Here is a 27,784-nt window from a genome sequence, read left to right on the forward strand (position 1 = left end):
TAGAGACATAGTAGAGGGATTCAGATCTGAGTGGTAATTTCAAGGGGGGATAAATCAAATTATACTGCCTAGGTAAGGAAAAAGCCTTAATGCTACAGATTAAAATTAACATACTCAATAGACATGAATGCTCTATATTTGACACTTGTTATCTAACTTCATAATAACTAGCCTTTTCAAAAACTAAGTTTTTTTTCTACATACATATATATACACACTCACACTAGAATGGGCTTCAGGAATACAGAATAAAGGGAACAAACCCTTCAATACCACGACGACAGTCCGGAGGCAGCAGAAGTACAACTCTGGAGTCAGACTGCCAGGACGTGCAGCCTGGGTCACACTCCCATCCTCAGTGACCTGTCTGAGCCTCAGTTTCCTATGAAGAAGGATTGCTGGGAAGATTAAATAAATATATACAAAATACCTTAATTACCTGCCTGTCACATAGTTATAGTTGCTCAAAAAAATGCTAGACATTGTTGTTGTAGTGTTATTTACATTATACCCACTAAGCAATTAAAAAACTGGAATAAAGTAAATTATTAAAAAGATATGTAAAAACAACCATCATTCACCCTTATTTCAATTGGAAAATTAGGGACAAAGAATCGGAGTGGCGGGGGAGTAAAACTTATCTCTGATTAAAAGTAAAGTCTACCAAAATCGTGGCCAATTCTTGCTGAATGGCCTTAGTGTGTTAATAACCCACTGGGGAGAGAAGAGGCAAGGAGCAAGAATGATTTCTGCGTTACTAAGAGCCCTCTTTGCATCTTCCTCTACATTCAAAGCCACTCTGTAAGACAGTAAAATCCCTACTTCACAAATGATTAAACCAAGACTCAAAGAGTTTAAGTTAAGCTTATCAAAAATCATCAGGCTATTAGTCACAGAGCTATGATTTGACATCTGACTCCAAGGCCCATACTTTCTCCACCAAACTGTGTTGCCAGTAATTTCCACTCCACACCCAAGCTGCTTTGGAATAGGGAGGGAAAGCTGTGTATAAGTATTTGATGAGAACAAAATGATGTATGAATAAAGGCCAACTCTGACTGTTCTCATGGACTCCAGAATGTCTAGAGGAAATAACCAATGACCAAATTTAATGTTAAAATGACAGAACTACAGATTAGGAAGAGCTTTGGCAATATTCTGGGCACTCAACACTGGTGAGGCTGTAGGTGACATGTACACTCCAATACTAGGCCCCGTTTCCAGAAAGTGACTGGGCAATACGCAGACAGTGATTAAAACCAACAGTGCTCAAGTTTGGCTAACGTGAGGATTAAGCCAAAGATGTTCACCAACGGTGTTGTTCAACATCACTCTAAAAATTCCAAGAAGTGTATTATGATAGGGAAAAAAAAGTCATATAAAAATGGAAAGAGCAAAAAATCCTTACTAATAAATTATAATTTTCCATCTGCAAAACACACAGAATTGAATGAAATTAGTACTATTAAGAGAGTTCAGTAAAATGGGAAAACAAAACACACAAGAATAAATTCAAAGTGATGAATGAGCCTATGTGTTTACCTAGTCCCTCTCAAATTCCCTTAAAATGATCAAACAAATATAAAAGTACCACAAGAATTTTTTGCAGAAAACAGACAGGCACCACTGACAGGCCCTTGAGGAATTTCTAACAGACATGGAGCAGATAGGTTTAGACTGATAGAAAAGTAACAAAGAGCCTTAATTCAGCCAGGCAAAGGCAAGCACACCACTGAAGGGCTTTAGGCAACGTCTGGCCAAAGAATGGCCGTCTACACTGGGTCGGTGAGACCGCACAGGCCTTCTTATTGCATCCATGGGCAGGGGAATGACACTCCAGGTCACGGTGGATGCCACAGCAATGAGCTGCCTGGGAAAGGGTGAAGATCAGCCTTGCGAAGAAGTGAAGCTCCCCAGTGACGGGAGGACTTACTGTTAGACGGCCGCAAACTGTACGCAGAGGCCTAACGCAGCAGCAGCTGACGCAGGAGGGAGGGCAGGATATCAAACTGAAGACCCTCTTCCGGAACCCTCTTAGGGCCTACCCTCCTCTCAGTCTAACAACTATCTAAAAAGCAAGGGAAGCCTGCTTTTGCTTCCTCTGTAGGAACCCAATGCCGGCTTCTCTTACCACTTAGCTGCTTTGGTTTTCTAACTGTTTGACACGGTGGTATGACAACCTGGGTTTAAGATCTCCAAGGTCAAGAATCACATCTTTCACTCCAGCTCTGTATTCACAGGCATGCCAAAGATTGATAACAATAAAAACAGGAACAAAGATACCAATTCATCCCCAACATGACCACTCGGTCTTGTAAAAATTATAGTTTCACCACTGGACTAATTCTCAAAGATTTGATAATCTTTTCATCAGCCCATAGACTCTTCTTGAATACTGTCCTGAAATCAGTTCTTCAACTACTGAAACATCAATCATCTCTGACATCTGTAAACCACTGCATCATGCCCTCTCACTGAGGAGGCATTCTACTGATTGATGTAATAAGAATTCTTTAGATGGCCCTTCCTCATTAAAACTAAGGCATATTCAATAAAATGCAGAGTAATGCTTTTTATTTTTAGCATACACCTAAATTATTTTCATCCAAAAGTTTAGCCTAAATTCTAACCCAGTAAATGACAAACAAAGCAGAACATAAGTATTTGTACAATCATTGCAAAGAAACAACCCAGAAGGATTAGAGAAAAAGAACTTTGATATTTACTACATCTTTACTTTAAAATAGCCCCCAAATGGAAGCAACCCAAATAACAAACACTGAAGAATATTATTATATGATTTATCTACTTGGTGGGATATTATACAGTCCTCAAAAATGTACAATTACCCATGTGTCCATCAACAGATGAACAGATAAAGAAAATGTGGCATATACATACAATGGGATATTGTTCAGTCTTAAAAAGGAAGGAAATTTCTGACACATGCTACGACGTGGATGAAACTTGAAGACATCATGCTAAATGAAATAAGCCAGTCACAAAAGGGCAAATACTATGTGATTTCACTATAAGTGAATATAATGAGGTAACTAGAGTAGTCAAACTCATACAGACAGAAAGAAAAAGGGTGGCTACCACGAGCAGGGAATGGGGAATTACTGTGTAACGGGTACGGAGTTTGGGTCTGAGAAGACAAAAAGTTCTAGAGGTGGATGGTGGTGATGGCTGCACAATAAGGTGAATGTCCTTCACACCAACGAACTGTACACTTTAAAAATGGTTAAAAGAGTAAATTGTATGTTATATATTTTGTCGCAATAAAAAGGTATAGTTATGAAGACTATATAGAAACATGAAAAATGCTTGTGCTATGTTCAATTTTCAAAAGCATACAAAGGTGTTTGCAGGAGAATTCAAAATAATGCTATGCTTAAGAGTTATAATAATGGTGGAGACCACAGGTGATTTTCCACCATTTTATAAATGTACTGTAATATACTGCTGCTTTTTATGCTTACACTTATAAAGACACTGAGTATAACACCAAAAGAGTGAAGCTCAGGTGTCTGTAACCACAAAGCTTCCTCATGTGCTACTCCTTTCTCCATTCACACAATCCTAAACTTGGGGCACGAAAAAGGTTTATATATGCTTAATATCTGGGGGCTGTGCAATGACCTAACAACTGCTGGGGAGCTCTCGGCACACAGAGAGGATTTAATTTTAATCAAACAGTTTTCCTCTTATCCTCATTTTCAAAGTTTAAGAAGAAAACTGGCCTTATTTGAGCCAAAATTTTCTACCAACATAATTTCCTTCTTACTCATTACTTTTAAGCCACCTTAACTCTTTTGTGGGAGAAGGCTGGGCTCTAAATAAGTAAGTAAAGTTATCATCAAATAAAATTTCTTTTAAAAAGGAGAGTCAGAAGAAGTGAAATGGGAGAAGAATCTGAGCAGGAATTGGAGGAGGAGCTCAGGTCAGCTGTGCCAGTGAGTGGCGGGGACACACCAGGGGTGCACAGCTGCTTCCAGACGGCTTCCCACCCGTAACTGGAGAGTCGATTCGCTGCACTCTTTACCACCTTTACTGACAACACTATAAAGATCAAAGGTGACAACGTTTATAAAAATGCTCTGAGGAATGTAACATGCTTTATAAACTAAAAGGTGGTGCCTTGTCAAATTTACAATACTAATTTGATTCTTTCTGGGTTGTCATAAGGCACCACATGAAATCGGCCCCCTCATATATGCTTTTCTGTTTTTCCATTATTACTTCTAACTTCTGTCGTTCTGAGAGCACCGAGTCTCCCAAACCTCAGAGCTCCCCAGCTCTGAATTTTTGAGAGAGAAGGACGGTTTAAGGCATTCTATTTAAGACAAGACATGTCAGAGGCACCCCCCATGGTATGCAGAAAGAGGCCTGCACAAGGAGAGAAAGGTCATATGGAATAAAGGGTTTCTCATAACCCACATGCAGTACTCCCAGGTTTCATCCAACAGCAGGGCTCTTTCAGCACTATTTTAGAATACCAGTGGCGTCTAAATCCTTTAAAACAGTAATGAATGTTTCCTATCCTCTGAGGGTAGGGAATTGAGTACAGTGAGGGGCATGTCAGATAGAGCAGCCTTCCAGAGGGTGTCATCTTCCACTACGTCAATATTTACTCAGGTGCCCATCATGCCCTTCCCCTCAAGGCCAGTGATACTCATACTTCCACACAACCCACAGCTTCTGAGGAGGAAAACTGTTTGAGTTTTTAATTTTAAATACACTACTAAGTCAAATAGGTAATAAACCACTTTTACGACTGATGTGCAAATACAATAGATCCTGCACATTTGACAACATGACCAATTCCCAAATTCTCAAATGGCACTAATTCCCAGAATTGTCAGACTGCTCTTTTTCTTGCAATCACTAAGTGATACTTTCAGACCTGCTTGGATTATTGCATACAGCTTCACAATTCAGGCAGAGTGTTCAATCCCAATCTAATTCCAACTCACAGAGGAATTCTCAAATTCATACATGGGATCTATGGGTGTAACCAAACAACTAAAAGAGGAACTGCTATTGTTCATAACCTCAGAAGTCGGTGGAGTGTTCAACCTGCCAGTGAGCCAGTGACCCCGACAAGGTAACGACGGCAAGGAAGGACAGTCCACTGGTATACTTAGATCTAGGTAAATGTGATACAGGAAGATTCAAATTCATAAGGTTAAAACTACTGCATTTTAGAAAAAGATTTACAAATGGATTCCTTCTGATAGCAAGCAGTCAGGGCCTTAACCTTAACCACTGGCTCCCCTTGTGTATTTAAAATATAGTTTAATTAAAAATATTTTATTTAAACTCAGGTTTTCAGGAATCTATCTCCCACATCAAGCTACCCTGCTGAATTAAACTTTGGCCATAATTTCTCTGAGTTCAAACAATGCTGACATAAAAATAGGCTATAATTTATTTCACTAAAAAAGAAATTTGGGCTTCCCTGGTGGAGCAGTGGTTGAGAATCTGCCTGCCAATGCAGGGGACACGGGTTCGAGCCCTGGTCTGGGAAGATCCCACATGCTGCGGAGCAACTGGGCCCGTGAGCCACAATTACTGAGCCTGCGTGTCTGGAGCCTGTGCTCTGCAACAAGAGAGGCCGCGATAGTGAGAGGCCCGCACACCGCGATGAAGAGTGGCCCCCGCTCGCTGCAACTAGAGAAAGCCCTCGCACAGAAACGAAGACCCAACACAGCCAAAAATAAATAAATAAATAAATAAATAATAAAATTAAAAAAAAAAAAGAAATTTAATTTTAAAAAAGGTAATTCCAGAATTTGTTTGGCAGGTTCATCTCCTCAATTTACTGGATTTTTTGTTGGTAGTGGAGATGGCAGCACTTTGTTTTGATTTCACTTGGGGTTTCATTGTTCTGTTTAATTTCTAATGCAAAGCTTATTAGGTGCTTTCACAGCCTGGTTCCATCTTCTATGACCACTCACCAGTTCTTCCCAGGAAATTCTGGAACAGAGAAAACAGTCTCTAGACACCTGGATCCTAACAATGAAGAGCATGGGTGTCAGCAGCCACGTTGTGCCACACGGACCAGGGAGTAGAGGATGCTGGTCTGGAACAAAGAACTCGAAGCACTGCAGGAAGCTAAGAGATGGGGACAGACAGAAGGAAAGAGCTTCCCAGGCCCATCCACAGTGTTCCAGTCTCTGGCTCCCGGCCTGAAGCCCAGCTGTATCCCTGCAGAGATTTTAGGACACAGCCCAGAATCCTTCCAATACATTGCCTTTAGTGTATAAACGAGTTCAGTTAGGTCTCTCTAACTTATAACCAGGAGTCCCCTAACTAACAGAGGGCTCTGTGGTCCTTTCTGTTGATCGTTTTGAAGGAGGCAAGATAGAAACCTGCAGGTGGTAGATGGAACCCAGCAGGGTCTGCAAGTCAGAAAGGCAGGCAGCACTTCAGAACCTGATGCAGTGGCAGGGGTTTAACAGGGTGACTCCAACCTCACACATCCTCAGCAGGCCACCCGAGGGCAACTCCTCTAGTTAACCTTCCAAGTAATGCTAGGTTAAAAGGGAATTGATCTATTCTCTATTCCACACCCTTGCTTTAAAGTAGAATACAGGAGAGGAAGAGCAGCTTTCAGGGTACCGTCAAAAAGCATTGTGCCTGGAGGGCAGAGCTTCCCAGGTTCAAGAACAGCAAACCAAACCCAGAGCAATGGGGGCACGGCACCTCTATCCCACCAAGTCAACTCCCATGTGGAAAGGAAGCAAATCCCAGCTTAAAAACCAAAGGGACATCAAACAGAGCATGCTGATGATTTTTTTATACATATATTTGGTAAACAGAGAAGAAGCATCCACTATTTTTACTTGGTTAAAACATGACCCATCACGATAGTCACACAACAGCATAAATGTACTTAATGCCACCGAACTGTACACGTTATAAATAGCTACAATGGTAAATTTTGTTATGTATGTTTTACCACAATTTAAAACAACAAAAAACATGATACATCAAGAGTCACAGAGACAGACTGAGCCCCCCACCCTGCGACAAACACCATGCACGGTGTTACCTGAGACAGTCATGTAAATGTGTCCCCTTGCCATGGGCAACTCAGTACAGAACCGGGGTGACGTGAGTGGCCGTCAGGGTGGGTACAAGAGAGCTGCGGTTTGGGGAGGTGGGGGCGGGGGCTGCTGAGCCCAGGCAGCCGCCTCCTAAAATCAGGAGTGATGAAAAGGCACTCCACAGTCTATCTCCCCTACCTCCTAATACCTGATCAGCACAGTCTCACCATTACTAATTCCTAAGTATTTCAACATAAACTCCTCAGAAGTCACTGCTCATTTCCTATCCGCCACAAACAGATGGCAACCCAGAAGAGTCCTGTTCCCATTATGCCGACTTGGCGGGAGGCTCACCTGCCGCCACCTGAAACACCGATCCCTCCCACCTGCACACAGAAGGCTCCCAAACACAACTCAAATCCCGCCCAGATGCCCACTGATCAGCATCCTTAAAAGCATGGGGGGGAGTCTCATTACAACTCCACTAATTAATAAACATAGGGAGGGACCACATCGCATCCTAGTATGATTACAGGAGACTGCAGCTTTCGTTGCAGTTCCACTCTGCAGTTCAGGCTGGTTCCCGGCCTGATTACACTGGGATGGAATCCAGTTTTCTAATATATCCATATGTATGAGAATCAGAGCAGATCTTATTACATCAAACCTGGAGGAAAACCTCTGGAGATGCTAAAAGTTCAATTTCAGCCACATTAATACATCCTTAAAATTTTATTTACAATGAAACCATCTATCCTGTTTTTATAACTCCAACACAGATTTCTTAGCTGCAACTTTTTAACTTAAATAATCAAACACTAAGAGAACGACAGACTGTTCACAAATTACGCCTAAATTAGAAAACATGAAAGCTGCCTCTGTGCATGCATATGTACATATGTGTACACACACACACACTGGCAAGGAGGAAGAAAAGGAAAAGTAGATTGTTTACTTCATCAGATTCCAAGCAGAGATGTTCTTTCATGTTTTGTGGATGTACCTGACAATCACCAGGGCCTTAACCACTGACTGATCCTTGCCTGCTCAGCAAATCAAATGGGACTCTTTGGAATGTTAAGCCAAGGTTTTCTTTAGCAGAGGCAGCTTAAATTAACTATAGCTCAATGTTCTCCTGCCACTCTCCAGTAATGAAACCCTTCAGTGGCTCTGCTCTTGCAATAAAGACCAAAATCCTTAAACACGGGATACAAGGCCCAGCACGAAAAGGCATCTCTTTCACCAAGGCCTCTGCATTTCCTCAGGGAAACCATCTCTGACCTTCTGACCAGCTCAAATCCCACCTTTATACCCTGTATTTCTCCTTTGTGGTATGAATGAATGAATGAGTTAGCATGTCTTTCAGTGCAAGTAACAGATAATCTCAACTCAGGTTGCCTTAAACAACAGGGAAATTTATTTCACATAATAAGTCCAAAGGCAGGTGCGTGGTAGGCTCCGAGGAGTTCTCTCTGCTCTTTTCTCGCTCTGTCCTCTCCCCTGCACCAGCTTCACATTCAGATTGTAGCAATGCGGCTGTAACAACTCCAGGCACCACATCCAGACAGGATTGTACTCAGAGGAAAAGGACTATCTTTCCTAGTGTTGTCATTTTAAGATTGAGAAGTTTTCCAGAACCTCTGGCAGACCAGAACTAGGTCTCTTGCTTATCCCTACAGCAGTCACCGACGGTGAGTGGGACCTGCATGACTGGCTGAAACAGATCACGACTTACCTCTGTGCTGGGGATGGATCGCCTTCCCCACAGCACATGCAGACGGGGAGGGTATCTAAACAAAACCCCAATTCCATGACGAAGGGAAGAAAGGATGTTAGAAATGCACTCAACAGGGTCGGCTAGTTGTCAGTCTGGGATACGTGCTGGTTGTTGCCAAGAGAAAACCCCACTAGCTTCACCCACATGCACCTATAAAACCAGCAGCAGCAGCTTGGACGGGAGGCCACAGGGCAAACGAGGGGGTAAGAGAAGAGATGTGGGACTTTCGATCAGCAGATGCAGACTCAAGTCCCAAGACGTCTGCTTAACAGTTACGTGACCGTGGGCAAACCCCCGACCTCAGCTTTCTCATAAAATAAAAAAATACATGCTTGACATAATGTGCAAGGTTACTGTGAAGACCAGATAAAACGGCAGATGTGGAAAAAGGCTTTGTAAAAACAATGATTATAACTAAAACTTGTAATGTAAAAAGTCACAAGCCACCGAGAAAAACTCCTCAAAGAAAAAAGAAAAAAGCTGTCTCTGTCTGGCCAAACTGAAGCAGGTATAATCTACTAATGGATCTCTGCTTTAAAAATTGTATTTCTATTGATTTACTTGTGACTTGGTTGGAGGCTTTCCAATATGATCTACCGATTCTCTCTGAGTTGAGGTGGAACAGAACAACTCTATAGAAACTGTCTTCGGGGTCTGTAGAAAGCCAACCCAGGGTCCTCTTCGCTTTTTCATTGATCCCTCCTCCTCAGGCATGCACAGCAATCATACTCTCACTGCCTTCTAAATCGAAAGGCAGGGTGGTGGTGTTTTACAGGTCAGAAAAGGCTAAGAAAACCTAAGTGTTTTCAGTTAGGAGAGGGGAGACTGATTTGAATGCACAAGTAGAAGCCAGTGGTTACCCACGAGACAGCTCGGCCCAGCTCACGTGAACGTGTGTGAGTCGCGATGCCTGTAGATAACAAGTGCAGAGGTATCTAAGGCCTCCCTGCTAATGCTATTTCTATCAGGCAGTGTGGGCATGGAGCCACCCAACATGGCTTCCATTCTACCTAATTTCCCACCTGCCCCCCCCACCTCTTACTTCATTCATCTGTCTCCACTTACCGTGGGGTAGAGATGGGCAAGCGAGCCACACAGAGTCTCAAACCCATCTAAAGAGTAAGATATGCGTTCACCTACACCAACCACATTTTTTCTCATTAGATACATCACCCTTCATTTGGTCAATAAAGTTAGAAGACTGGCCGTGCCTAGTACCGTGATTCTAGAGGGTGAAAGCAGTGATATTTTGGGCTTACTTTGATGTCTAGGAACTTAAAACGCTTCCTCACAATGAGGGTGTCTTTCTCTCCGAGACTTAAAAATCAACAACATATGATTTTCCACTCCGGTCCAGGCAGAAGAACCAGGCAACAGTGTGAGAGCAAAGACATCTTAGGGAATTACAATGCAGGGGAAACGGAGGCAGCAACTGGCAGTCTGGACAGTTTGAGAGGTATTTCTCTGCCCAAGTTCCCTGTGGTAGCACACATGCAGAACAGTGTCACTCCCAAGACACATGCTTTCTAGGGGCAGGTGTGTCTAATAAGACCAGTGATCAAGAATATTTTCCATCTAAACCATGTGTATGTGTGAAAGAATTCTGTAAACCATAAAGCTGCCATGTCCCAACACCAGTGCAGTGTCTCGAGCTCAGCTTCTCCACAGAGCACATTGCCATGTGTGGTCCTGCCTCTTCAAAACCCACCCCACTTTATGCAACGTTGTGCCCTGGGGAAGGACATCAGTGAAACTGGTGCAATCAGAAGGAAGTCTAGAGTTTAGTTAATGACAACGTATCAATGTTAATTTCTTAGTCTTGACAAATGTTCTATAGTTTTGTAGGATAACATTAGAGGAAGCTGGGTGAAGGGTCGGAGGAACTCTCTGTACCGAGTATCTTTGTACCTTTTCTGTAAATCCAAAATTATTCTAAGATACAAAGCTTATTTTAAAAAGTTTAAAACACCTGTCTGCTTAAAAAAGAAAAAAAAAAAAAAAAGAAGGGGAAAAAAACACACTCCATGGGAAAAGACTTTCTAAGCAAACCATCAGAGTAGAAACTACGGAAAAAAGATTGAAAGACTTGACTACATAGAAAATTTAAACTTTTATACATAAAATATGCCATGAACAGAGTTGGAGTTGAAAGGCAACCAAGAAACTGGGAAAATAATTATAATATACATGCGAGAAAAGGGGTTGATATAACACAGCAAACTTCATATATTTTTTAATTTTTAAAAAAAGGCCGCATGCCCAGGTACTCCATCTGCTACAACTGCGTTCACACATTTCAAATCTGTACGTCCAAACTCGAATTCATTCCCCTTAAACCACTCTTCTTCCCATTCCACCCACTGCCTCTGAAGGCCCCCCACACCTGGGGGCTCTGCTAGAGAAAGCAGAGGTTCAGTGCAGCCTTCCCCACAGCGGCTAACTCTGTTCACTTTGTTGGACCACTCCTAACCAAAGTCTCCTTCTAGAATCCAGGACTCTTCTTCTTTATGAGTGCAATATGTCAAGCTTACCTACTTGGTGCCCACAACAGTGAAAACAGGTCAAACCACAACCAGAAGTGGGAATCCTGAGAAAAGACTAAGGTGTGCAAAGACCTCGCAGGTCAAAACCAGATTCAAATTTCAGCACCAGCCAATCAGAAAAAAAGGAATCAGAAAAGCACTCACCACAGGTGGGCAGTCTCCTCCCACCTGGAGCCCCATTTACCTGGATTTCTAGAGAGACGCACCTATTCAAAGAAAAAGCATCTTCTTAAAATAAAATAGTTACAACTAACTCAGCAGTTTATATTAGAACCAACCTATCTTAGTAATTTTTTGGTTGTTGTTATTTCTGTGCTTTTAAATTTAGAAGGGGACCAGAGAATCTGAAGAAAGAATATACTTCTTTCAAGGTATCCCCATATATGTAGAGTTTAAATTATGTCAGAGTTAGAATCATACTAAGAATTAATATTAGTCATATTATCATATTAAAATTAAGAAGCAAAAAGAACATTGAAGTTCCATACATAAAACAATATAGAGGTCAAGAAATAAAATATTTTTCACGCAGAACAGTGTGACCATGATTAAAACCACTAGATAAAAATTCAGGAGCTAAAAGTTTGCATCCCAGTTGATAACATTCTTCCATTAACCTTAGGCAGACTTTCTGTTGCCCTACTTACCTGGAGTTTCCTATGCTATAAGATAGTAGTTCATGTCTTAAAATAACTCTAAGTACTTAAGACAGTACTTAAGGTTAAGTAGACACAAAACGAAGAGTAGAATTAAACCCAATCTTAACTTCTTGAAGCTCATTCATGATCTAATTTGTGAATGACTCCAGACTCCCCAGCACGCTTCCGTCCTCAGACATCTCACCTTGGGTCCACCTTACTGCTCATTAGCACCAAAGGAGGTTTAACTCAAACCAACTGTGCTCCTCATTAACCATCTAGTAAAAGGTTTGCAGTAACTGGCTTAAATTGACCTCCGGTGATTACTGGTATAGTTCACGTGACAGTGCTTACCCCTCTCCCACAAGTTTCAGCTGTCTTACATACAGAGAGAAATAGCTCAATTCCCCAAAGCCAAGTACATGCACATCCTTCTATGTCACATGAAAGAGAAAAACTTCACCATCTGAACACGGGTGAAGGACGGCCAAGGAAATTCCAGAGATCACCATTGTTTGCAAATCACAGACAGCAAAGAAAGGGAAGACAATGGGATATCCCAAGGCTCTCAGAATTAAAAACGATACACCATTTCTGAACCATGGGTTAATCCTGAGACTTCTCTACTTATTTACAATAAACTTATTACATTAAATTCATAGGAGGCTGATGTCAAAGCACCTCATAAACATTATTGCTTCCATGAATACCTCTGTGAAGAAAAGCATTTTTAGCCTAGGAGGGACCTACAATGGTACTTAATGTTTCTCTACCCCATTTCTTGCACATAAATACACATAAGGTACAAATCCTATTCACTGTACTGTATCACGAAATTTTTCAAAACAACGTTAATTAGTTGATCAAAAACTTAAATAAATCTATTCCATACGGCAATGTAATCGTGCAGCTTGTTAATGGTCCAGAAAAGATTTGGTGCTGATTAGTTAAAATTAAAGGTTGACAGAATTAGATAAAACTGAATTATGGTGATAACTTGTGGACTTCATATATTAGCACTTTGCTCTCCACTGATAACAGAGACCTGGCTGTCGTAGCTGTAAGAATGGTGAGGAGGAAGGAGATGCAAAATCAAACACAAACAGGACGCCATAAATCCAAAAAGGCTGGGAAGTGACGCTCCAGTTAGCTGTGACGGATGGGTTGTGGGTGGGACCCCGATCCCACACTACTTAATTTATCCCCAAGTCCCTCAGAATCAAAGCTGGGTGAGGAGACAGAACAATGTGTGTGCCACTTTCATTCTCACTCTGTCACAGTATTAAAAATTACTACTATTGGAATAAGATAAGCAAACTGTGAGCTTTCTTTTACTAAGAGTTGCTGTGTTTTCTTCCAAGCATTTCAAATATTACAGAATTTATTTTATCATTCAGATATCAGAAAATTCTGAAAAGTTGACTTCCTACATAGGAAACACAAACTGGGTTTCTCATTTCCTGGGAAAAGACGGCAAGCACAAAAACAAAAAGGGTTCCAACTATTTGTAGGCACTGGAAAATGTGACCTGGGTTTAGCCACATTCATCCACCTCGCTGTCCCCATGATCCAACCTCCTTAAACTTCTTTCTTTCAGGTAAGTTAAATCCAGGAATGACTTTTTGAAGGCATTCTTGTGTAATATGACAGATGTTAATACATAAACTTCTTGATGATTTAACACAGTAACTATGGCCACCTGAAATGTCAGCTCTGGTGTCCAGGGTTTTCATCCACAGCATCAGGCTAACTTCTTAACATGCATGTTTTGATATTCTAACCATTGGAGCTGAATTTGTCCACCTGGTTTGTGGCTAAGAGGACTGTCTGAAGCTTAAGAAACTGATTTACATGTGAAGATAATCCTGCATATTCTCAGCACATGGTAACGTCACTACTGATCAGCTTTTCTGGAATATTAAAACTGTCCCAGTACTAACCAGCCTGTCGTCATGGAGGACCTCTGGCACTCTGACACAATGCCATGTGTTTCCCCAGGACGGTATCATATACTCTTAAAAGCCAAAGATGAAGGAAAGGTTCATAGGGGGTCAACAACATGGTACTCAAAGTATGTTCTACACAAGACTTCATTTCTCTTGCCAGAGACTGAAAATTACACACACACACACACACACACACACACACACACACACCAGGTGTAACTGCCTCCGAAATTTAAACTAATCTTCCCTTGCTGATTGCAAGAAACGGGTCAAAGAAACATTCAGTTAGGATGAAAAAATTCTGAACGCAGTGAGAATTTGAAAACACTGAGCAACAGTTTTAGAAAGTAGATACCAAAGAGCATGTAGAACCAAGTGTCCCAAACAGTAACTAGCTTGGGATCAACAGGTGAGACTTAAGAGGAAAGGTTGAGACTGTCATAAAAATTATTCATGAAAAAGGCCAACTTCTTAGCCTTAACCAGACACGAACAGATCTGATACAAGAAAAACTTTAACCCAGCGGCTCTACTATGCCCATTCCAAACTGGGAGAAAATGTCCAAGTATTAAGACTACCAAAAAAAGAAATAGCAGAAATAATTGTAACAACATAATAACTTATATTATGCATTTCCAAATCCTTTCACATCCATTAAGGTCTAAATTAAGTCTTTAATTTTTAAAAAGTGAGAAACTGTAAATCTTAAGTTGCAGTGTGTGTTATCTTTCTCAAAGCTCTTTCACATCCATTTTGACTCTAACTGTGCTTTTGATTAGAAATAATACCAGTGAGAAAGATGTTCAAGTGAGTCTGTATTATCTGCACAGCACCTCTGCACACCTACAGAATAATTTTCTACACTCTACAGCCTACTACGCCATTACTAGGAGGCTTTCCATAAACACTACTTTTCCATTCTATTCTTAAAATACTCTTTCTCTCAAAAGTGGGTATCCTTGTCACCACACAAGCGCAAAGACTTCTATTTCTACTTACTGACATCAGAGAAATATATTTGATTCTGAATTAACCACATTTAAAGGGAAAATAGCATAATTTTTAAAATCCAAGAATAATCCGAAATTTTAATTTTGACCCATTTTCTATGAAAGCCAGAAATCAAATAGAGTTGACCCACTGGTATAGGTCCTAACATGCCAAAAACAGAAGTTAAAAGGAAAAGAAAGCCCAAGTTTATCAGAGTCTGTAGTAATTTATGGAGATGCAGTAATTAATTCAATGTTTATGAGCAAAGAATGTATTTAATTTTAACTGAATGTGTAGCGGGCATCTATCGCCTTGTCTTCCTGGAATGTCTTCCCTTTCTTTAGTTAAAAGCACCCCAACTCACCTTATGATTCCTCCATTCTATATCTTTGTGGGACTGTCAACTGAGAGCAATCCTATACACACACACACACACACACACACACACAGCCAAAGGGCAAATTACCTAACAAGGCCAATCATAGTCTCTCTCCAGGAAAACTAAATCTTCCGACACAACAATGAAATCAGTGGGTGCTGTCTTCAAGACCATGGCACCTGAAACAGACTGCCCATTAGGCGGCTCCTGAAGCCTAGCTCCTCGAAGGTCTGATTCTTGGCCACCAAAGCCTAGTCGTTCAGCATTTTCTATGCCTATATTGTATGTAATTGCTATGCCTACAGTTCTGTAATCTCTCTTTTTCACTCAATAATATATAATGGGCATCTTTCCAGATTGGTTAATATAGATTTATATCATTATTTTCAATGGCTGTATGCAAAGAAGGTACCCTAATCTATTTAATCAATTCCTTACTTAAGGTTATTTACTAAATAACTGTATAGAGTAAATAGTTCTTTACTGTATACATATATCTTTGCTAACTTTTCCTACTATCTTTTAGGATAAGTTCCTAAATGTGGGCTTGCTGGGTTAAAGACTATGCAAATTTTACGTTTTGACACATAATAGTAGCTATTTAGAATAAGTGCAATGGACTTCCCTGGTGGCGTAGTGGTTAGGAATCTGCCTGCCAATGCAGGGGACACGGGTTCTATCCCTGCTCCGGGAAGATCCCACATGCCATGGAGCAACTAAGCCCGTGAGCCACAACTACTAAGCCTGTGCTCTAGAGCCCGCGAGCCACAACTACTGAAGCCTGCACACTCTAGGGCCCGCGTGCCGCAACTACTGAGACCTGCGCACCTGGAGCCCGTGCTCCACAGCAAGAGGGGCCACCATAATGAGAGTCCCGCATGGCTCAACGAAGAGTGGTCCCTGCTCACCGCAACTAGAGAGAGAGCCCACATGCAGCAACAAAGACCCAACATAGCCAAAAAAAGATTAGAATAAGTGCATCAATTTACACCTCTACTGAGACCAAGAGTATACATGTCCCTTCATCTTCACCAGCACTGGGAATTACTATCATCCTTATTCCCACTCCAAATTGGGAAATGCCCAAATATTAAGACTACCAAGAGAAGGGATACCCGAAGTAATCATAATAACATAATACTTTATATCAAGCTTTACCAAATTGTTTCACATCTAGTAAGGTCTGAATTGAGTTTAAATTACATTGCCAATATAATCATTGAAAAATGGTGTCTTAGTTGGCTCAGGCTGCCATTAAAAAATACCAGAGTCTGGGGTGGCTTAAACAACATAAATTTATTTCTCACCATTCTGGAGGCTGAAAACTCCAAGATTAAGATGCCAACATGGCAGATTTCTTTTGTGACCTCTCATCTTGGCTTGTAAGTGGTTGCCATCTAGCTATGTGCTCACATGACCCCTTCTTTGTGCACGGTGAGGGGCGGGGAGGGAAGTGTTTTGGAAGGGGTCGGTGAGCTCACTGGTGTCTGTCTCTTCTGATGAGGGTACTAATCCCATCATGAAGGCTCCACCCTAACCCTAATTACCTCCCTAAGGCCCCATCTCCAAATACCATCACATTGGGGGATAGGGCTTCAACATAAGAATTTGGGGGAGAGACATTCGGTTCATAACAAATGGTATCTTATTTTTGCTTTTAATTTCATTTCTTCAATTACTAGTAAAATTGAATATTTTAACATATTTATTGGTCATTTACTTTCCCTTTTATTTTTCTTTTAAAAATGGTCTGTTCTGATTCCAAACCTGGAACAGGAAGGGTATAGGATGAGCCTGGAACATCTTGTCACACCAGAAAGCAAGGAAGCTACTATAGGCTACTAGAGCTGTGTGATAAGGACTCAAAGCCAAACTGAATGAGTCTATCTGCCCAAAGATATGGCAATTTGAGCATCAAAAGGACAATAATTGAAATGGACTGAAACACATCATATATACTAAAACAGAGGAGTTCATAAAGATCCTCAAAAAGAAAAAAAAAAAAAAAAAGGAAAGAAAAGACCCTAGCTCCATTACCATTGGAAGATGGTAGGGAACCAACTCATGATTTTGGAAAGTGGCAAATAAAGGGAAATAATCAAACATTCCTATACAATGTATACCTCAGGGTGAGTCCTTCATGCTCTTCCATACAGCAAAATATACCACCATTATAACATTAGCTGAGAAAAAAAAACATCGTCTGCATCAGCTGCAAATTTCAGAAAGATGTAACATATGTCACTATCCACATGGAAGGGAAATTAAAGGACCCAGAGAGGATATAACATACATATTAGTTTCATCCCCCATGGTCCCCATATTTTTTAAAGGTACTGTGCATTCTGTTGGTGGGAATGTAAATTGATACAGCCACTATGGAGAACAGGGCGGAGGTTCCTTAAAAAACTAAAAATAGAATTACCATATGACCCAGCAATCCCACTACTGGGCATATACGCAGAGAAAACCTTAATTCAAAAAGACACATGCACCTCAATATTCATTGCAGCACTATTTACAATAGCCAGGTCATGGAAGCAACCTAAATGCCCATCAACAGACGAATGGATAAAGAAGATGTGGTATATATATACAATGGAATATTACTCAGCCATAAAAAGGAACGAAATTGGGTCATTTGTAGAGACGTGGATGGACCTAGAGGCTGTCATACAGAGTGAAGTAAGTCAGAAGAGAAAAACAAATATCATATATTAAGACATACATGGGAACCTAGAAAAATGGTACAGATGAACCAGTTTGCAAGGCAGAAATAGAGACAGAGATGTAGAGAACAAACGTATGGACACCAAGGGGGGAAAGTTGGGGTGGGGGGGATGAATTGGGAGACTGGGGTTGACATATATACACTGATATGTATAAAATAGATAACTAATAAGAACCTGCTGTATAAAAAATAAATAAATAAAAATTTTAAAAAGGTACTGTGCATTAAAAAATAAAATTAAATAAAATTTTAAAATAACTAATTTGATTTTCTGTTTTAATTAAACAAATCATAATTAAATAATTTCCAGTGAGAGCTCTTGATCATCATGAGATTACCTCAGTTGCTAACACTTAGTATGTTAAAATTTAGAACCTTTATTAACAAAATGTAATATATACATACAATGGAATATTATTCAGCCTTAAAAAGGAAGCAAATTCTGAAACATGCTACAACATGGATGAACCTTGAAAACATGCAAAGTGAAATAAGCCAGTCACAAAAGGACAAATACTGTATGATCCCACTTATATGAGGGACCTAAAGTAGTCAAATTCACGGAGATAGAAAGTAGAAAGGTGATGGTCAGGAGTGGCGGGGGTGGGGAGGAGAACAGAATGGGAAGTTATTGTTTAATGAATACAAAGTTTCAGTTCAGGAACATGAAAAGGTTCTGGAGATGGATGGTGGTGACCGTTGCATAACACTGTGAATGTACTTAATGTCACTGAACTGTACACTTAAAAATGGTTAACATGGTAAATTTTACGTTATGTATATTTTATCATATAAAACTTAGTATTTTTAATATGTTAAAATTTAGTTGACTAAATTAACATTATCCCAACCAAATTAAAAGAAATTCGACATTTCAATTACATATTCCCTGCAGTCTCACTAAGGACAAATGTACAATTTGGGAAAAGCTTTTGGTACTACTGAAAACACTTCACAGGGTAGGAACCAATAGAAACCAATGCAATAACTGAATCAAGACATTTCGTAACAGAAGTTTTACTCAATTTTTTAATGCATTTGATGAATCACATGCACAGTTGGGTCACTCAATCTATCGTCAATCTTTCTCCATCCACAGAAGAGAACAGGAAAGAGATAATTGATACTGTAAATGCAGTGAAACAGATGAAGAACAATGTCCTAGCTTAGCCCTGCACATGGAAAGCACTCAACAAACATTCCCGAAATTCAGATACTCAGTGAACCTGCAATAAAACCAAAAGATAACTTGGGCTTTGCATTCTGTGCTCCACACTACCCAGTGAGAGGGCTGACATGCAGCCTGAAGGAAGGCTGCTGTCTCTTTCTTGTCCCTTCATCACTGGGGATCTCAGCATCAATGCCGGATGGTTCAATATAAAACAGGTTTCATGAACTACTTATCCTTTTATGGCTTAAAAAAGTCTTTTTCCATTCAGAGTTTTGGTGGGGAAAATGTAAATAATCAAACTACCACTCGTCTAGCTCCATATGAAAACTAGAAAGTTCAATATGATACACACATCTTTTCTAAATGAAAAGTTGGTTTTAAAATAAACAGTAGTAAATACATTACTATTTCTCGGGCACAGGAAGTTAACTCGGGCTTTCTATTCTTCTCCCATGTCATAAAGCTTCACTGTGTTAAAAAAATTTTCCCTATATGATCCCTCTAACTCAGTACTACATACTTCCAACTCTAGAGGTCAACAACACCTCCTCCCATCACAGGAAAACACTGCTACTTTCACAGCCCTTACTAAAATAGAGCACTTAAAATTCTCCAAAGAAATTCACATCCTCTAGCAACTCTCACACAAATTAAGTACTATGCTTAAACACTAGATTTAGCTATTCACAATTTATTCATATACTTATTTCCACAACAGTAAACTATCAAGAAATAGAAAGGGACTGCTGAGCTCCTCCCAATCTGAGCGTGGCTACCATTGTACAATGTTGAGATCAGCTTCCCAACTGCCCCACCAGATCACCAGGAGTCCAGGCAGTTGCCTCTGGTTTGCAGCGTGGCTGTGTGCAAGGAGCCCTGTCGCTCTCCATCCATCACAACCCCAAATCCCAGCAATCGGTGCTGCAGGGCCTGGGGATGAGCGTCCTCCAGGACCACAGCACCCTTCCCGGTGGCCTTGCCTGCAAGAACTAAACTCCAAGAAATGCAAACGTGAGACACAGACAGAGAGGCACAAAGAAAGGGACTCCCAAATGACTTTTTACATTCTTCAAAACCTTAGAAATAAATTATTTTCCCTGTGCTTTTTTAAGAACCTGCCTACTGGGTATCCTTAAGGTGCTGCTAAACTACTGCAAAATACAAAGAGGAGGACAATCCCCAAATAGAGAAATCCAGGGCAGAGCTCCCTGTAAGGGGAGCTGACTGTCCACCAGGGGAGAAGTGTTAGAAGACTTTCTGATCACCATGGCAATTTAGCAGATAAGTCACATCCATCCCCGACAGAACTGTGTCACTCTTATTTCCTTCCACAAAGCTAGATGAACCTCACCTTTCCAACCTTAAAGTGGTGTGACAAGAAAAAGTAGACCTCTCCCTACTAATTGCCCGAGCCGGTCAAACTTCAGACGCAGCATCATGCACTTTGTTTTTAAGCAGAGAGAAAAGAGGAAGGGTTGGCATTCTGAGCGGAATCCCCGTGATTTGCCAGAGGAAACAGCACAGACCAAACAGCAGAAGCGCCAGCATTTCCATGCAGCTGCCACGACAGGTGACCGGGCCGCTTTGCAGACACCCCGCTCGCTCGAGGGGTCTCACGGAGGTGGGGGGGCAGGAAGGCCAGGCGGGAGGGGGACAGCCTGGAGGACGAGAAGGTGGGCAGAGGCCGGGAGGGAAATCCACTCCATCCAGACGCCGGGGAGGAAGAAGAGGAGCACAGTTTCCCCCGGGAAACCGTTTTAAGGGGTTTTCTGTCTCCACAATTAAGAAAAAAAATGGCTCCAAGCCAAACGCCTCCTGATTTACACACAGACACACATACACTCACGCGCGCGCGCGCACACCAAGCTCCTCTATCGCCCCATTTTCTTAGACACTGAAACAAAAGACTAAAACCGCTAAACAGCAGCAAGCGCCGCCCGGAGCCGGGTGTCGGCCACCGTCTCCCCACCGCGCCCTCGGGAAAGCCCACTCGAGGGGGCCCGCCCGCCGCCCCCCGCCCGAGCCCCGGCCGGGGGCCGCCCGACGCACCCCCGCCCGCGCCCGGCAGAGGGGCCTGGCCGGGACTGGGGGCCCGAGCGCCCGCCCCGAGGGGACAGGCGCCCGGCCCGGCTCCGGAGGGCGCTCCGGCCGGCGCTCGGGCCCGCCACCTCCTCCACGGGAGGGCGGCAGCGCCCGGGCCGGGACGGCGGTGACAAGAGCCCAGCTCCCGCCTCACCTCCGGGCGCCGGTGGCGGCGGCCCCGCGCTCCTCCGCGCCTCCCTGCCTCCGCCTCCAGCAGCCCCGCGCCGCCACCGCCGCCGCCGCCGCCGCCGCCTCCCCCAGTGTCTCCGCGGAGTCTCCGCCTCCCTCGGCCGCCGCCGCCGCCGCCGCCGCCGCCGCCGCTGGGCCCGGCTGTGCGCCACGTGACCGCGCCACGTGACCCGGCGCGGCTGGCAGGCACCTCCCTGGCCGGCCCCGCGCCCTCGCGCCCTCGCGCCCCCGGGGACCCGCGCCCCGGCCGTTGACGACCTCTGGCTCCGGACTGGGGTCGCGGCCCCCGCCACCCTCCCCTCGCGGCCCGAGCTGCTGCCGGGCTCGTCACCTGCCTGCTGCCACGCGCGAAACCCCCAGCTCAACAGAACCTCCAGCCACTGCACACTCGCGAGCACTCCCTCAACGCGCACACACAACCGCCGAACGCCCACTCGCGCGCCCACCCGTTCTCACGCACGTGTCACACACGCGCACCCCGCAGTCTTCGTCCCTCGGGGCAACTACACAGCCTGGACTACAGTGAAAACAGTAACTAGTCCAGTCCGAACCCCGCTCCCTTGAGGAATCCTTCCTACCCGGTAATGTAATGATTTGTGTGCGGTCCAAACTTCATTTGAGCCGGAAGTGGATATCACACTCTCTCTGAAGTTTAAAGTCTCTAGAAAGCGCACGTTGCTTGTAGTGTGAACCACCGAATGTCTCCATGAAGACAGTCACTGAGGTGTCTTTGATGGTGATGATCTGATCTCAGATATATCGTATCTTTTTCAGTTGGTCTTATGGGGAAAGGACTGGATGGCGTCATTTTAACTCACACAGAGGAACGAGCATTCACAGCCTTTTCCCCCCCATTAAATTGATGTCCTGCTAAGAACGGAAACTTTATGCATCCGTCCTTCATTTTCCATCACGTCCACAGAAATGACACTGCTGATTGTGTGATTGTTCACGTATGTGTATTTTTTAAAAAATAGACAAGAGCAGCATCCTTTCTTTCTTGATATGAGGCATAACATGCCCTATATATTTAAGTGTAGCAGCTAATCTTTGCAAGTGTTCCGCACTTTTTTCTATTTTGCGTATTTGCCAAAATTTTCACATCAGCTTCGGCTTCAGAGTTAAGAATTCTGGTTTCCGTGAATCTCTGGTTGTCAGAAAGAAAATAAAAGAGTTGGACTAGAGTCTTTAAATCCTGAAATCACATGCCTACAATTTCACAAATGTTGGCAAGTGCTGCCTAGATTGTTTTAATTTTTAAAAAGTTTTTAAACGATAATATTTGCCTCATTAACATATGCACATAAATATAATGTGTTCAAGAGAAGTATTAATATGAGCGTTATTTAATCGCATTTTATAACATATCTAAAATTAATTTTGACACCTTTCAGAAGTAAAACTACACTTAAGTCTTAGCGTACCTTAAACATAAAAGATAATCCTCACTCGTGTCAATGTAATGAGTATTTTGCTTCAACTAAGGGCTTAATATTATGCTAAAGACGGTGGGGGAACCAAAGGAAGTATACAGTATGGCCCTTACCCTCAAAACGTGCAACCTCTAACCAGAATTATTTTAAAATGTATGCATAACGTGTTTTTTAAAAGTCTGTCTCTCTCTCTCTCTCTCTCACACACACACACACACACACACACACACACACACACATTAACTGGGGTCAGCAATCAGGACCTGGAGCAAATTTTGAAAAATCTGACCCTGACTGTTAGACCTTAAAGAGTTAGTAAAATGATGAAAGATGAAAATATGCAGTTGAAGAACTTTTCTTGACCTAACAAATGCAATGGATATAACAGCCTAAAAATGATTTAACAAATACCATTAAGACTGAACAACGTGGGTGTTCTTTCTTCTGCAAAATGAAAAAATATTAACCTTGAAACCACTCTTCTCCTAATACCATAGTTTTCCTTATGGCTCACATGTGCAAACTCTCTTTTATTCAAGCACTGTTTGGCACAAATACAGCCAACTCTCAGCAAAACTGCAAAGGCTCTCAGGTCTGCCTTCCACCTCTGCAGTTTCCCACAGCGTGAGCAGTGGTGTGAATGGTCTCCGAAGCAAGTATCTTCATTGAAGTCCTGCTTCTACCACTTAGGAACGAGTGATAACAAGAACAACATGCCTAATACCATTTCTTTAACAGTACATTCAAATAACAATATCTACCTCACAGGGCTGCTGAAGGAATTAAATGAAATAATTTATGTAAAGCACTGAGTATAGTGCCTGATACGTAATAGGTACTCAACCAAAAATAAGAGCTCAGGTGTATTAAATGCTTGCCACAAGCCAAAGGCTGTGCCTTGCTGGTTCTTATTTTTACTATTCCCTGTTACTCAGGGTGGGTGCCCTTCATCCCCCACCGTACCTCCACCAACCCCTTCCCTATTCCCTCTCTCTGCCTTCTCAGGATGAAAATGGTTTCCTTAAGACATTTTAACTTGAAGGCTCATTTACAGAAATCTATTGAATCAGTTGTGAATCAGCATTTTAAGCTTAAAAAAAAACCCTTTCAAATTATGAAATAAAAATTGACTATAATTTAGAAATCTGAGGCAACCGGGGGCCATTAAGAAGGAGATTCGGCAATGCGGACCCTACCACTGGCCTTTGAAACCCCACTGGTCCAACAATTCTAATTTTGTTGTGTTTAAAATACATCGTTGTCTTGGGCAAACTTTTTTTTTTTTCTGGCGAGGTCCTAAAACTGCCTCACTCTTGAAGGAGGAGGAGTGACTGGAGAGCGGCGGCCCACCCGCCCCCACAGCTTCTTCCAGGCTCAGTGTCAGGGCCACGACAGGCCAGCCACGGCCGGGAGGCCTCGGAGGTGAAGGCGCCAAGAGCGCAGAGAAGAGGGAATCGTGGCCTTACCTGGGGCTGGCCAGGGGCAGCTGCGCGCACAGCCAGGGCGGGGCTGGAACCAGCTCGGTCTCCAACCTCACACGGTTGGCTGCCCTCCGGGAAGCTGCTGGGGATGAGAGTCGTGGAGCTGAGAGCCAGGGCTGTCGTGTTGGGACTGAAGATGATCAGGGTGTAAGGCTGCTAGCCAGAACATAACACAGCAGAAACGACTTTACTCCAATATCAAACGCCCTAAACACTGGCGGCTCAGCTGTTACTCTGTCATATATAACCTGTTTGTTATATCTTCTTTTTGTCTTTGCTTTAGCCACCACGTGGAAGAACTCGTTGGAACTTGGGAAGAACAGACGTCGTCACCAGGCCCAGGGTTATCGTCGGTACCATCACCGGGTGACTGGGTGAGCCTGGACACATACTCCACCTCTGCGATCTTCACTGCTCAGCCTGTAAGAGGGGGAGGGGGTGTTGGTCCCTGATCCTTCCCCACTCAAACTCGATGACTCTTTCAATGAGATTTGTTAATAGAGAGAAATACATAGGACCCTTTCCTAACCTGTGGCTTCTCTATAGTTTGGAATATTCATAACAACCCACTGTCAGGAATATTTCATTTAACTTGGCCGTGCTAAAGTGAAGGACAAGATGAACTGCCAGGGGGTGGGGGCTTGGTTGCACGCAGTTGTAGACCTCAGTGGACTTGTTAAAGTATAAAGTGCCAAAATGAGTTTGCAAAGCGTAGACCTCCCCCGTAACATTTAGTTTCTCCATGTCAAATTCACCCAATTTACATTTCTTAAGCTAGGAAGGCTGTAGAAGAAGAAAGAAAGAGCATTTTAAAATCAAATTTCTGTCTCTACCCCATCCTTTCCTCTTCTGTCCCTCCTCCCTCACTCACCCTTTTCTTCCCTTGACCATGAATCCAAAATATACTTGGTCACCAGTATGAAGTCACTAACAGGACCAATGTTCAAGTATTTCTCCATTTTGCAGGCGTCTACCATAAATTTTCTGAGGCTATAATTACAGCAAACACGGTTGAACCAACCACCGTTCTCCCCTCTTGCTTGCTAACAAACCCCAGTGTGTTAAGCTGTGCATGTCCTCCACTGACCGGTGCTCCCGAAAGCCTGGCCACTGCCCACCCCCATCCGGGTCTCAGCCACCGGTTCTCACGGTGGATCCCAGGCCAGCCACAGCAGCACCTGGGAATTGTTAGAAACATACATTCTTAGCCTTCACCTCACACTTCCTGATGGAAACCCTCACGCTGGGGGCTGAGCATCCTGTGTTTTAACACACTCCACAGGTGATTCTGACCCACACGGAAGAATCACTGGTATAAACCAATCTTGACAATTCTATTCTCTTTTCTTAGAAATAGGCAAGTGATCCTGTTCTGGTCAATTAAACCTGAGTGATAGTCTGCAAGGGAAGCCTTTTGAAAACAGCCTTTTAGCTCCTAAAAAAAAATATGAGGACATTTTCCCGGGAAAGTTGTGGGTCTGATTTCTTAATACTAAGATGTCATTTGCATTTTCACTCACATTCTCTCATGAATGTACATTGGTCTTATCCAGAGGTTACATGCTGTGCAATACCACAACAGATTGGGTGCAGAAGTAGATATGAGAACCCACTTGTTCTCTATTAAGAAAGACATTACAGGACTTCCCTGGTGGCGCAGTGGTTAAGAATCCGCCTGCCAATGCAGGTGACACGGGTTTGAGCCCTGGTCCGGGAAGATCCCACATGCCGTGGAACAACTAAGCCCATGCGCCACAACTACTGAGCCTGTGCTCCAGAGCCCGTGAGCCACAACTACTGAGCCCGAGTGCCACAACTACTGAAGCCCACGCCCTGGAGCCCGTGCTCCGCAACAAGAGAAGCCACCACAATGAGAAGCCCACGCACCACAATGAAGAGAGTAGCCGCCCACTCACCACAACTAGAGAAAGCCTGCACGCAGCAACGAAGACTCAACGCAGCCAAAAATAAATAAATAAAATTAAAAAAAAAAAAAAGACATTACAGAGATTTGTAAAAAAAGTAAAACAATGCCACTCTTCCCACTAGATTTTTTTGTTTTGGAAAACATAGTTGTTTTTTCATTAAAAAATGTGTGATTTATATTAACATATAAAGATGTACTATTGTTATAAACTAATAAATATTTTTTAAAGTTTCTCAGTTTTAATTTATAAAATGGTAAACATCGATAGATATAACCCATATTATTATATTTTAAAAGCTCTTTGGGGCCCTTAATTCTGAAGAGTGTAAAGGATGAAGGCCTGAGAAAGTCCGAAGGCTGCTCCTTTGGGCGGGGATGCCGTGTCTGGGGCTGCTGCTGCCATCTTGTGACCACCGGAGGCGTCAGCTCACACAGCCAGGACGGCGGGGTAGAGAGAACTGGTCTGTGAGGCCGCTTTGACCCTCTGAAGACCCAACCCTGGTATGTATTCTACAAACTTTCACTATCTTGAACCTCCTATTCTCTGAGATGATAAATCCCCCTCTTGCTTAAGCAGTTTTAGGTTGGGTTTCCTCTTACTAGCTGAAAAATCTTCCCAACCATTGTAATTCACATTTAGCTCTGAGGACCTCAATGACGTTTACATCCATTTTGCTTAGGTTTCCGTAAACAAAATCAGTGCCATTATTTACAAAATGAAGACAGTGAAGCCCCGAGACAAAAATTGAATAGAGAATAAAATGTGATAAAGTTGTCATTCATGAAAGTTAACAGAAATTATCAGCACTCTAAATAGCCAAATCAGTGAAAATATACTAGAACCCACACACATTTAGGAAAATAAATCTCTGATTAAGACCATGTACTTAAACCATTACAGTCTCTGTTTTGTAAAATCGATAACTTCTATGTAAATGCTAGCCATTTTCAGTTTAGCTCAGTAAAAAGCTTAGATTTTGTAACTGATAATTCTGAGAATCAGAGACTCTGATGAAAGTGATGTTTACCAATAAGACCAATGAATACAAATATGAAGTCATACCTATATAATTAAGCATTGCTCCAAAGAGAATCACTTATTAGATACTCAATAACTTTTGTTATATAAAAAAAATTAGATAGAAGGAGAGAAGCTTTGAAAGATTTAAGTATTTAAGTACTGTTTAAAGTACCAGGCTACAAAAGAGATGCATCCCAGCAACATTACATTGAAATAGGCAAGTTATCCCCATTGCTTACATTGAAGTAACCTTACTCACACCTGCAAAATAATGCAAGAGTTTGGGATACTGTCGCAGAGATGGCTAGTTGTCCACCCTAAGATAAGGCTGTAACTAGGAAGTCTCTGCCTGGCCAGGGACAACATTTCCCAGCACCCCTCTCTACCTAATTGGGGCCATATGACTGCTGCTTGCCAATGGAAT

The 27,784-nt window shown here is 42.5% G+C and overlaps 1 protein-coding gene across 1 annotated transcript in view; it reads right to left on the reverse strand.

Moving 5' to 3' along the window:
* The window catches only part of TULP4 (TUB like protein 4), a 236,029-nt gene extending 214,473 nt beyond the window's left edge, over positions 1-21,556 (reverse strand). Inside the window, exon 1 of the mRNA XM_059940909.1 lies at positions 21,464-21,556. The gene's annotated coding sequence lies outside the window, so the exon portion shown is untranslated. The remainder of the gene's footprint in view (positions 1-21,463) is intronic.
* Between the last annotated feature and the right edge of the window lie 6,228 nt (positions 21,557-27,784).

The sequence above is a fragment of the Balaenoptera ricei genome, chromosome 12 (genome assembly GCF_028023285.1).
Source record: "Balaenoptera ricei isolate mBalRic1 chromosome 12, mBalRic1.hap2, whole genome shotgun sequence".
Lineage (NCBI taxonomy): Eukaryota > Metazoa > Chordata > Mammalia > Artiodactyla > Balaenopteridae > Balaenoptera > Balaenoptera ricei.